The 9,369-nt window shown below is 41.5% G+C and overlaps 1 pseudogene; it reads right to left on the minus strand.

Moving 5' to 3' along the window:
• The window catches only part of LOC135210368 (ATP-dependent zinc metalloprotease YME1L-like), a 365,863-nt pseudogene that overhangs the window by 182,921 nt on the left and 173,573 nt on the right, over positions 1–9,369 (minus strand).

A 9,369-nucleotide genomic window follows, 5' to 3' on the forward strand; every position in this document is an offset into this window, starting at 1 on the left:
CTCCTGGCCTTGGCTTCTTCAAAGAGAGTCGGGGTGCTTCATGGCCTGAGCTGATGTGAAGCACACCAGGGGTCAAGGGTCAGTGTCCTTCGAATTTGTCCCGGAATTCGTGGCTAAGACCCAGAATCCCTTGGTGCAGATTGATAGGTTCGCCTCCTTTTCCATTCCATCACTGGATGACAATTGTGGGCGGTGATTCTCAAGAGCTTGTTGTGTCCTGTCAGGGCTCTGCACTGCAATCTTAAGAGGACACGACATCTTAGGCCAGGTTGTCGTAGGCGTATGAAGAAAGAGGTGTCCCAGAATACAATCTCTGTTTAGATACGTGAAGATATCAGACAGGCGTATTTGACTCTTGATGATTCCGCCGCCACGTCTGTGCAGGCTAGAGCACATGACGTCAGGGGTATTGGTCCCTCCCTGGTTTTCAAGAAGAATTTGGCTGTTCATAGAGTACTGAGCACTGGTACTTGGTTACCCCAGTCCACGTTCACTTCTTTCTATCTTAAGGATGTTGCCCACAGATCTATGGACACTTTTTCCTTGGGTCCTGTGGTGGCTGCCCAACAGATTGTGTAACTCATTATTGCCCTTAACCAGGCACGTTTGTATCTTACCTAGGATGATTGTGTGGAAGAGAGTTGGCTGGTCTCATTCTTTCTCTTGTTTCTTTCCTTCTTCCTATGGGAAGGTTGAGGAATAGACACATCATTAACTGGACTGGTCTGATACAGATGAGTAAGGTAGTCATACTGATAGTTTGGTTACTTCATGTTCAAACAGTCAAACCCTCTATTCAGTAGCATATACTTTGCTCTCTACCAATGGTTAGCAAGACTAGGTATGGTAAACAATCATGATATGCAAAATTTTGACCCAAAGGAATGATGAACATTTAAAAATTACCTTGCAAACATCATAGAAGTAAAATATTTTGGCCTAAAGGAAAGCTACAAGATGCAAGAATTCCTTTTTAGGACAACATTATAATTATACTGTTGGCTCACAAGAAGCTATGCAAACATTCCTGAATTACTTTTAAGGCAACTGTCTAACAATTCACGAATTACTTTTAAGGCAATTGTCTAACAACACTGACGTAAAAGCTTGTCCTAATGTAATATACGACGTTACTATCAGGGCAAAATTATACCGTCAACTCTCAAGTAAAGTTGCCTGACTGTTAGCCTGAAGAATGATGAAACATTAAAAAAACTAAAAAATACCTTTAGGAGGCAATAGTTGACAGTTTGTAAGTATTTATGCTTGGAAAAACACCATTCGAGAATTTAAATTAAAGGCAAAACTATATACCGAAGGTTAAAATTAATAAAACCTGGTAAAAAAAACATTATGCAAAGTTTAGCCTAAAGGAATGGTGTAACATACGAGAATTACTTTAGGGCCGAACTATTTCCGTCGGCTTGTAAGAGTAAACAACAAATTAGTTGATGAAACAACTCAACAATTACAAAAACAAGAAAAACTCATACTGAGACTTCATTGAAAGTTACTAAAAATGCATGCCAGTGAGAATGCACACCAATGAATCTAATTAAACAACCAGAATATAATGAACAAGCTACCACCATCATCGGTTTTTACCTGACCATGGCAGGAACAAACTGAGCTTTCAGCATACAGTCAATCCTATTTTCACGTTGGTGAGTGGAACTATCACCTATACAGTTTGAAGTGTTACCCGCGAATTTTGAATTCAAGATGCCACAATAAGTGGAGCTTTTAGGTATGTAATTACTGGGTAAGTTGCATATACAAAAGTCCACGAATCTGTGTCCACAAATCTGGAACTATGAACTAAAAACTCCTACTCCTGTTGTAAACAATGGACATCATAATCTTAATACAAATTTTATTTGAAAAAACTCACAAATACTATTCATACAACAACAAAGAATCCCTTCAACACTTCTGTGGGATCCCTGTGACTGGTCCAGGGCTTTCAACTTGTGAATACTTCACTCCAGAATTGTCAGAGAAAGATGTGCATCTCTTCTCTTCTCAATATTTTCTAAAAAAAAATTTATTTTATTCATTCAAACATTAAAACTGAAAAGGTACTTCCAGCAAAGAAATCAAAATAACTTACCTCAGCTAAACTTTCTGAACACAAAACATTTGAGGGCTCATCATCCCTTGCCGTTAATCGTTCTGACTGAGTACATTTTGATTTGTGACGGTGACCTCTGAAGTTTGAATACTGAGATATAATACATGACAATGGTAAGACAGCCTGAAAGAACAATGATGATAAAATTACTGTAAAATCCAGAAGCAGTCTACACTCAAGACAAAAGACAGCAATAAAGCAAACTGTGAGTACCAAAGGCATGCAGTAGCAGTTTTTTATATGAGGGCATGAATATTCAGAGGGCTCAGCTTCCTCCATACATGAATCAAATATAAGAAAATTATACTACACTCTAACCGAGCAGACATAAGTACCAAATTTTAAAAGTAATTTGTATTTTTTCATAGTATACAAGCCTGAACCTTTTATACAGTGGACTCCCTGTATTTGCGTTCTCCGGATTCGCGGATTTCTCTTGGGAACGTTTCCCTGCATTATTCATGGAAAATTCGCACATTCGCGGTACTATTTTTCTATGAAAAATATCCACAAATTCCTGTTTTTTTTATCAATTTCATTATAAAAATGATATTGTTATGATACAATAAAGTTTGTTCATACTTACCTGGCAGATATATATATAGCTGTATTTCTGAAGTCCGACAGAATTTTAAAAACTTCCGACACACGCAGTGGTCGGCCAGTGGTTAGTACCCATTCCCACCGCCTGGGAGGCGGGTATCAGGAACCATTCCCATTTCTATTCATAATTTTTATTTCCACTGTCCCCTGAGGGGAGGTGGGTGGGTACTTGATTATATATATCTGCCAGGTAAGTATGAACAAACTTTATTGTATCATAACAATATCATTTTGTTCATGAAACTTACCTGTCAGATATATATATAGCTGAATCCCACCTTTGAGGTGGAAGGGCAGAATAGAAGGATTTTGGGAAACAAATGCATGCAGATGATTTACATCTTGGTTCCACCTGTTAGCATAGCTGGCTTCGTGGTTACTGCCACGTAAGTCTGCTTGTGCTACTAGAGTTGCCAGCGAGGTAGAGACCTATATAGCTGGTGCACTCCAGATGATCTGTCAACAGGGGCGAGACCACGACGTGACTAGACCAATATTGACCCCATACCATGAGGGCTAAGAAGTAAAATAAAATATATATATATATAAATATATATATCACCACCTGACCAACCTAGCCAAGTTAAGGTGTGTTAACTAAGGCTTAAGAGTTAGAAGTCGCCGTTGTCGGCGACTCAACAACTAAATTAAGAGCTCTTCCTAACATTTTCTACAGGATAGGATGAGTGGTACTTCTTGCCCCCAAGATTGTGTCTGCAGAGTATGGCCCTAGCGAGCAGCAGATCTCATATGCCATCTTCACATCTCGCAGGAGTGTGAAGTGAACACAGAGTTGCTTCGCTAAAACATGGTACTCAGGATGTTGCTGAGTGCCATGCTCTGTTGAAAATGCTTCCGAGGCCGCGCCCTCCACCCTCGTAGCATTCAGATAAAAAGATTTCAAATCTTTGTGCAAACACAATGAGAGGGCATTTTTGAAAGAACTCCTTAACACTAAAGCCGAGGCTGTTCTACGATATGGGCAAGTCTGGTCTTTTTCGGAACACGCAGATTGCCCGAATGACTTCGACTTTCTTGAGTTTTATGTAGATAAAACTTGAGAGACCCGACAGGGCACAGGACTCTCTCTGGCTCCTGCCCACTAACTTGTGCCATCCTTGCTTCCAAGCTCCTGGCCCAAGGACAAAACGGGTTACCATTCTTAGGCCACAACTGAAGGGTTAGAGAGCACACCGCCTTGTGTTCTCTAAAAGCCAAACTTGTGACGATGGCTTAAAATCTCACTAACCCTCTTTGTCGTATCTAGGGTGGTTAGAAGAAGGCCTTCCTGATCACATGCAAGAAGTTAACAGGTAGGAGAGGTTCGAATGCTTTGACATCAAGAACTTCAGACTACGTTCTAAGTTCCATATTGAAAGCTTCGATCTGGACATGCACAGTCAGTCCGTCTGTAACTAAAGTCAGGTGACCGACCAGTGACCAGTCAGACGAATCAAGGACAGCAAGGCTGTACCCTGAAGACCATAAGGCCACTATTCTTCGCTGAAGGATGAGTGTCTGGACTGCCTGGGCGATTCAATCTAAGCAAAACCTTGGGGGTGTGTATCAACGCAACCCAACGTCGTCAGCGAATCAACTCCTGACTCGAGCTTCTGGTGCCAGGAGAAAGGAGCGAGGAGCAAAAAGGCGATTCAGTCCCGAAGGAAGAATGCCTGACAGTCCAACCTGGTTCTCTGTTACACGATCATCGGGGGATAAACGCAACCGACTTCGTCAACAAGAAACTCAGGGCTACTATATGTCGCCTGATCTCGCACGAGTCTCTGACTCCAAGAAAACAGGTGAGACAAAAAGTAGATGATGAGCGAGGTTTGAGATTCCACAGAACTCAAAGATCATGAAGGGCTTTGTTGTTTGACAGACGCAAATCTCTGAGCCCAAAGGCCGTCAACAACATATTTGCGTATTCTTTAATAGTTGTGACTGCCAGCTTATCCCATTCTTCAGACGGAAATGGAAGACGGTAATCTTATTCCTGTCAACATCTCGATAGCCTGAACGTAGTCAGACTCAGAGCGGAGAGGTTATAGGTACCTTTCGAGTTAGAGTAGACCGACTCTCTCGGAAAAGGTCCTTGGAAAGTGAACTAGGAAGTATGTGACCTCTGTGAATCCAGGATCCTGAAGGCCAACATGGGGCGATCAGCGTCATTGTCGCTCCCTGTGACGTCATAAATCCTCTTATTACATTTCCTAAGCGATTGAAAAAAGGGGAAAAAGAGACTAAATATCCATCCCCGTTCAATATCATAGGATGGCATTTAATGGTACCGATCCCGGATCGAGAATAAGGGAGCAGAAAAGAAGCCTCTTCGTCCTCAACATATCGAAGAGAAGAATGAAAGGGCGTCCCTAAAGTCTCCACAACTCTCAACTTACTTCTAAAGAAAGATTCCACTCGGAAGTCAATAGTTGCTGCCGTCGATCTAGACGATTCGTACGGACTTTTGCAATCCTGTAACGAACCTCTAGACTAGAGGATCGTTACATTCTACGCCTGTTGTTATAATAGGCTTTCTCGTAAACTCGAACAGGGACCGAGAGAAGATACTTCTTAAGATATGAGAGAGCTGTGGAATATCAGAGTTGATCTGGACCACTGGTTCCCAAAACTCGTTACGAGGACTGGAGGGACTACCGAATCGCTTTTACTTCTTTCAGATTAAGATCCAGGACATCTGAAACCCTATCCAGATGTCCGGCACCTTCTTTCTATCCCCTCAGGTGATAAACGCACTGAGAGATGTTCAGAATCATTCCTAGATCTTGAATAATATTTCAGTTTCCCGGTAGGAAAAAACTGTGGTCTGAATTGCAGTCTATTCGGGGAAACAAACTTCTTCAGGAAGGAAATGGTCCCCAGCAAGCTCATCCATTCCCTCCCCGAGTATGCTTACTTCCCTAATAAGGCTGCGCTTTGCCTAAGCAGGAGAGAATATAAAAGTGCAATGTTGCGGTAGACTCGTAGTTCTATACCGTGCGGTAACGAGCACCGAAAGGAATTAAGAGATAACTCTGTTGAACATAGTAAGGCAAAACGAATGCACGTTTATTCATTCACGTAAGAAATCCCTCAATCTTAGGCTAAAGGTCCGTGATTGTAGGGCAGAGATCAGTTAGTCAGTCAATCCCGCAGGAGAGACGTACCGCCAGCAACAAAGATACGGTTAGTCAGTCAATCCCGCAGGAGAGAGAGACGTAACCTAAAGCGCATGACAGCGCCCGATCTGTTACTGGCTCGGTTGGACTGGAGGCAGTGTTACCAGATCTCTTTTGCCAAATTATGCTAGACTCCATTCAAGATTATGCTAGACCCAGCAAAATTATGCTATCAGGATGGAGAAATTATGCTAACTTTATGCTGACTTTCATAGCTACTTTATTTTCACAAAAACCTATTATAAATATAATAGTTGACCGTAACATGCAACGGAAAATAAAGGCGGACAACCTTATTTGTATGGGCATGTAGAATGAAATTATTTTAAGGTCAAACTTCATAAAACAACCTTACCAAATTGTAGAAACATAAATATGTAGAGACTCCGACGCCAAGCACAAATGGTTTCAATACAACTGCCTAACTGTTGACAATAAACAAAAGAAACTTGATTTCTTAGCAATCTTTCTCTTACCTAGTACCAGTAACCACAGTTCTACTACTATCATCCGTGTCCTAGGAGGTAGAGGGAGCTTATTGATAACCACAAGCCTCTCTGTCCTGTCTAAGGATTCACAATTTCAAACCAGTGGCGGCTGCATTGTTCCATCCGCAGTCCAAACACGAGCCACAACCCAGTTTATATGAGTAATTAGTAGGTCCGGGGAGGCAAAGGACGAGGTCTGTCCGAACAGCTTTCCTGGAGTTTGACTGAGCGGACGGGATATGTACAGGAATTCCGGTTCAGGACGGTTTCATTTCGTAGTCGACCGTGTAAGACTCCACAGCGACCGTTATTATTATACATAAATTTTAAATTTCGTAAACGATATTTTGTTTATTTTTATTACTAAATAAACATTTCCATGGTATTTCTTCTTAAATTTTCTCAAATTATGCCATTTTTATGCCAAATGTCCCTGAATTATGCTAAATTGATGAGTATGCTAAATATTATGCTAGTCTAGGAAATTACACTCAAATTATGCTAAAAGCATAAAATTATGCTAGATCTGGTAACACTGACTGGAGGACAGACACAGCGTGACAGCAGCAGCCAGCAGCTTACGAACGTCGTCTCTTAACTTTATGTCTGGGTTGCCAGCTACCCTATTCTACGAAGAAATAGGTCCGTTATTTTTATTTATTTTTTTTTTTTTGAGCAGAAAGACTCTCAAGCTGGTATATTTAAGCGAAACAGAAAACGCTAAATAATATATAGATGCGTTTGTGTCGTCAGAACACTACCATACAACGGTAAAAGATAAATCGGAAACTCCTGGAAGGCTGCAGGGTAGTACGATTAAATGTCCTTAAAATAGACAATAGACCTCTCGGTTTGCCATCCGAAGAGGTAACTACAGCAAGCGTATATGACTTGAACCAACCAGAAGTAAAATAACGCAAGGCAAAATATGAAATTATATCACAATAAAGTTTGTTCATACTTACCTGGCAGACATATATATAGCTGAATTCGGAAAATACAGCTACATACATATCTGACAGGCAAGTTTCATGAACAAAACTTCTTAAGAGAATCGAAGCAGTCAGCTCAAGCTTCTTATGTTACTGGACATAAGCGCTCATTGACGTAGTCTACAAGTCTATTTCTTGTACGAGTCTGCGAATGACGAATGAGAACTCTTCCGAATCTTGTCAATAGAGCTTATTCGCTTACGCAATATCAAGTTAATGAGATGTTTGTCAATGAGAACTAACCCATTTACGGGACAAAAAGATATTTTGTCAATGAGGGGATACCCACTTACTTGACAAAACGAAAGTATATTGTCAATGGGGAAAGTCACTGAATTGACAAAACGTAATCCAGGGAGTCAAGCATTTAATTTTTCCGATTCCCGTCTCAAACGAGGAAGGGGCAAGAATCCTGTTAAGAGACTGGGCTTACGGCAGGTAGAACGACGATGTTCAATTCGGCAGCGTAGTCCGACTAGAAACTAACAAAATCTATCATCTGAAAAAAACCCTTTCAGATGGGCTAAAAAGCTTGGCAAAATTATCCTGGGAAGAGGAAGAAACTCTCCAACCAGCTTCCTCTCCCGTATCACAACTATGCCTGCTAAAGCTTAAAATTTATTGGCAGTATGGGAAAGGAAGTCCTGTCTTGCGCTTTCCTGAAGAGCGTCCTTTTGATGAGTGCCTTTGCAAGAATCCCACCTGAACGTTGACCGAGAGTCCTGACGTGCAGGACATCGAGCCTTACATAACCCGTAACTGCCTTATCGCAAAGTCTTGACTGCGGTAGTGGCAACTTAAATTTATTGGCAGAATGGCAAAGGTTGCGGTAGAGCAAACGAGATCTTCCCTTGAGCTTTCCTTAACTCCATCCACCTATGCGAAAATGATATTGTTATGATACAATAAAGTTTGTTCATACTTACCTGGCAGATATATATATAGCTGTATTCTCCGAAGTCCGACAGAATTTCAAAACTCCCGGCACACGCAGTGGTCGGCCATGTGGTAGTACCCATTCCCGCCGCTGGAGGCGGCGTAAGATGGAACCATTCCCATTTTCTGTCAGATTTTTCTAGTGCACTGTCTCCTGAGGGGAGGTGGGTGGGCACTTTGATTATATATCTGCCAGGTAAGTATGAACAAACTTTATTGTATCATAACAATATCATTTTGTTCATGAATCTTACCTGCCAGATATATATATAGCTGAATCCCACCTTTGGAGGAAGGGGGAGACAGATTCGATTTTGGGAAACAATTGCATATATATTGATGATATTTGGTTCCTTAACTGTTAGCATAGCTGACTTCGTGAGTACCGTCACCCAAGTCTGCTTCTGCTTTACTAGAGACTCCAGCTAGGTAGTGACCTGTGAAGCTGTTGAGTTCTAGAGGATCTGTCAACGGGGGCTGACCACAATGCAAACTAGATCCTATATTATAGACCTCCAATTTCGGTACTGCATTCCTAGAGGTGCCAGCAAGGACGTGACCTGTGTAGCTGGTGCGCTCTAATGAACTGTCACGGGGAGCGTGACCACAATGTGACAGATCATATAGGTGTTGTTTAGACACCGAATGCTGTTAATGCTTCACTGGAGGTGCCAGCAAGGACGTGACCTATGTAGCTGGTGCGCTCCAGATGATTTGTCAATGGGGGACGTGACCACACTGTGACAAAAACATTTTACCCTACTATGAGGGCGAAGCAAAAAACATTACCACCTGACCTAGCCTATCTGGTTAAACTTCGTAAAACCAAGGCTAATGGAGGGAAGTCCGCCTAAGGCGGCCTACCCAAGACCCACAAAAAACTAAACACCTACATAAACATAATAAAAATAAAAAATAAAAACAGAAATAAAATTAAAAAAGTCCAAACTAACATATTATTTTCTAAAAAGATAGGAAGAGTGCTACTCTCTGTCCCCCAATATATTGTCTGCTGCGACATATGGGCCCAAAGAGTAGCA

This window comes from Macrobrachium nipponense, chromosome 39, assembly GCF_015104395.2.
Source record: "Macrobrachium nipponense isolate FS-2020 chromosome 39, ASM1510439v2, whole genome shotgun sequence".
NCBI lineage: Eukaryota > Metazoa > Arthropoda > Malacostraca > Decapoda > Palaemonidae > Macrobrachium > Macrobrachium nipponense.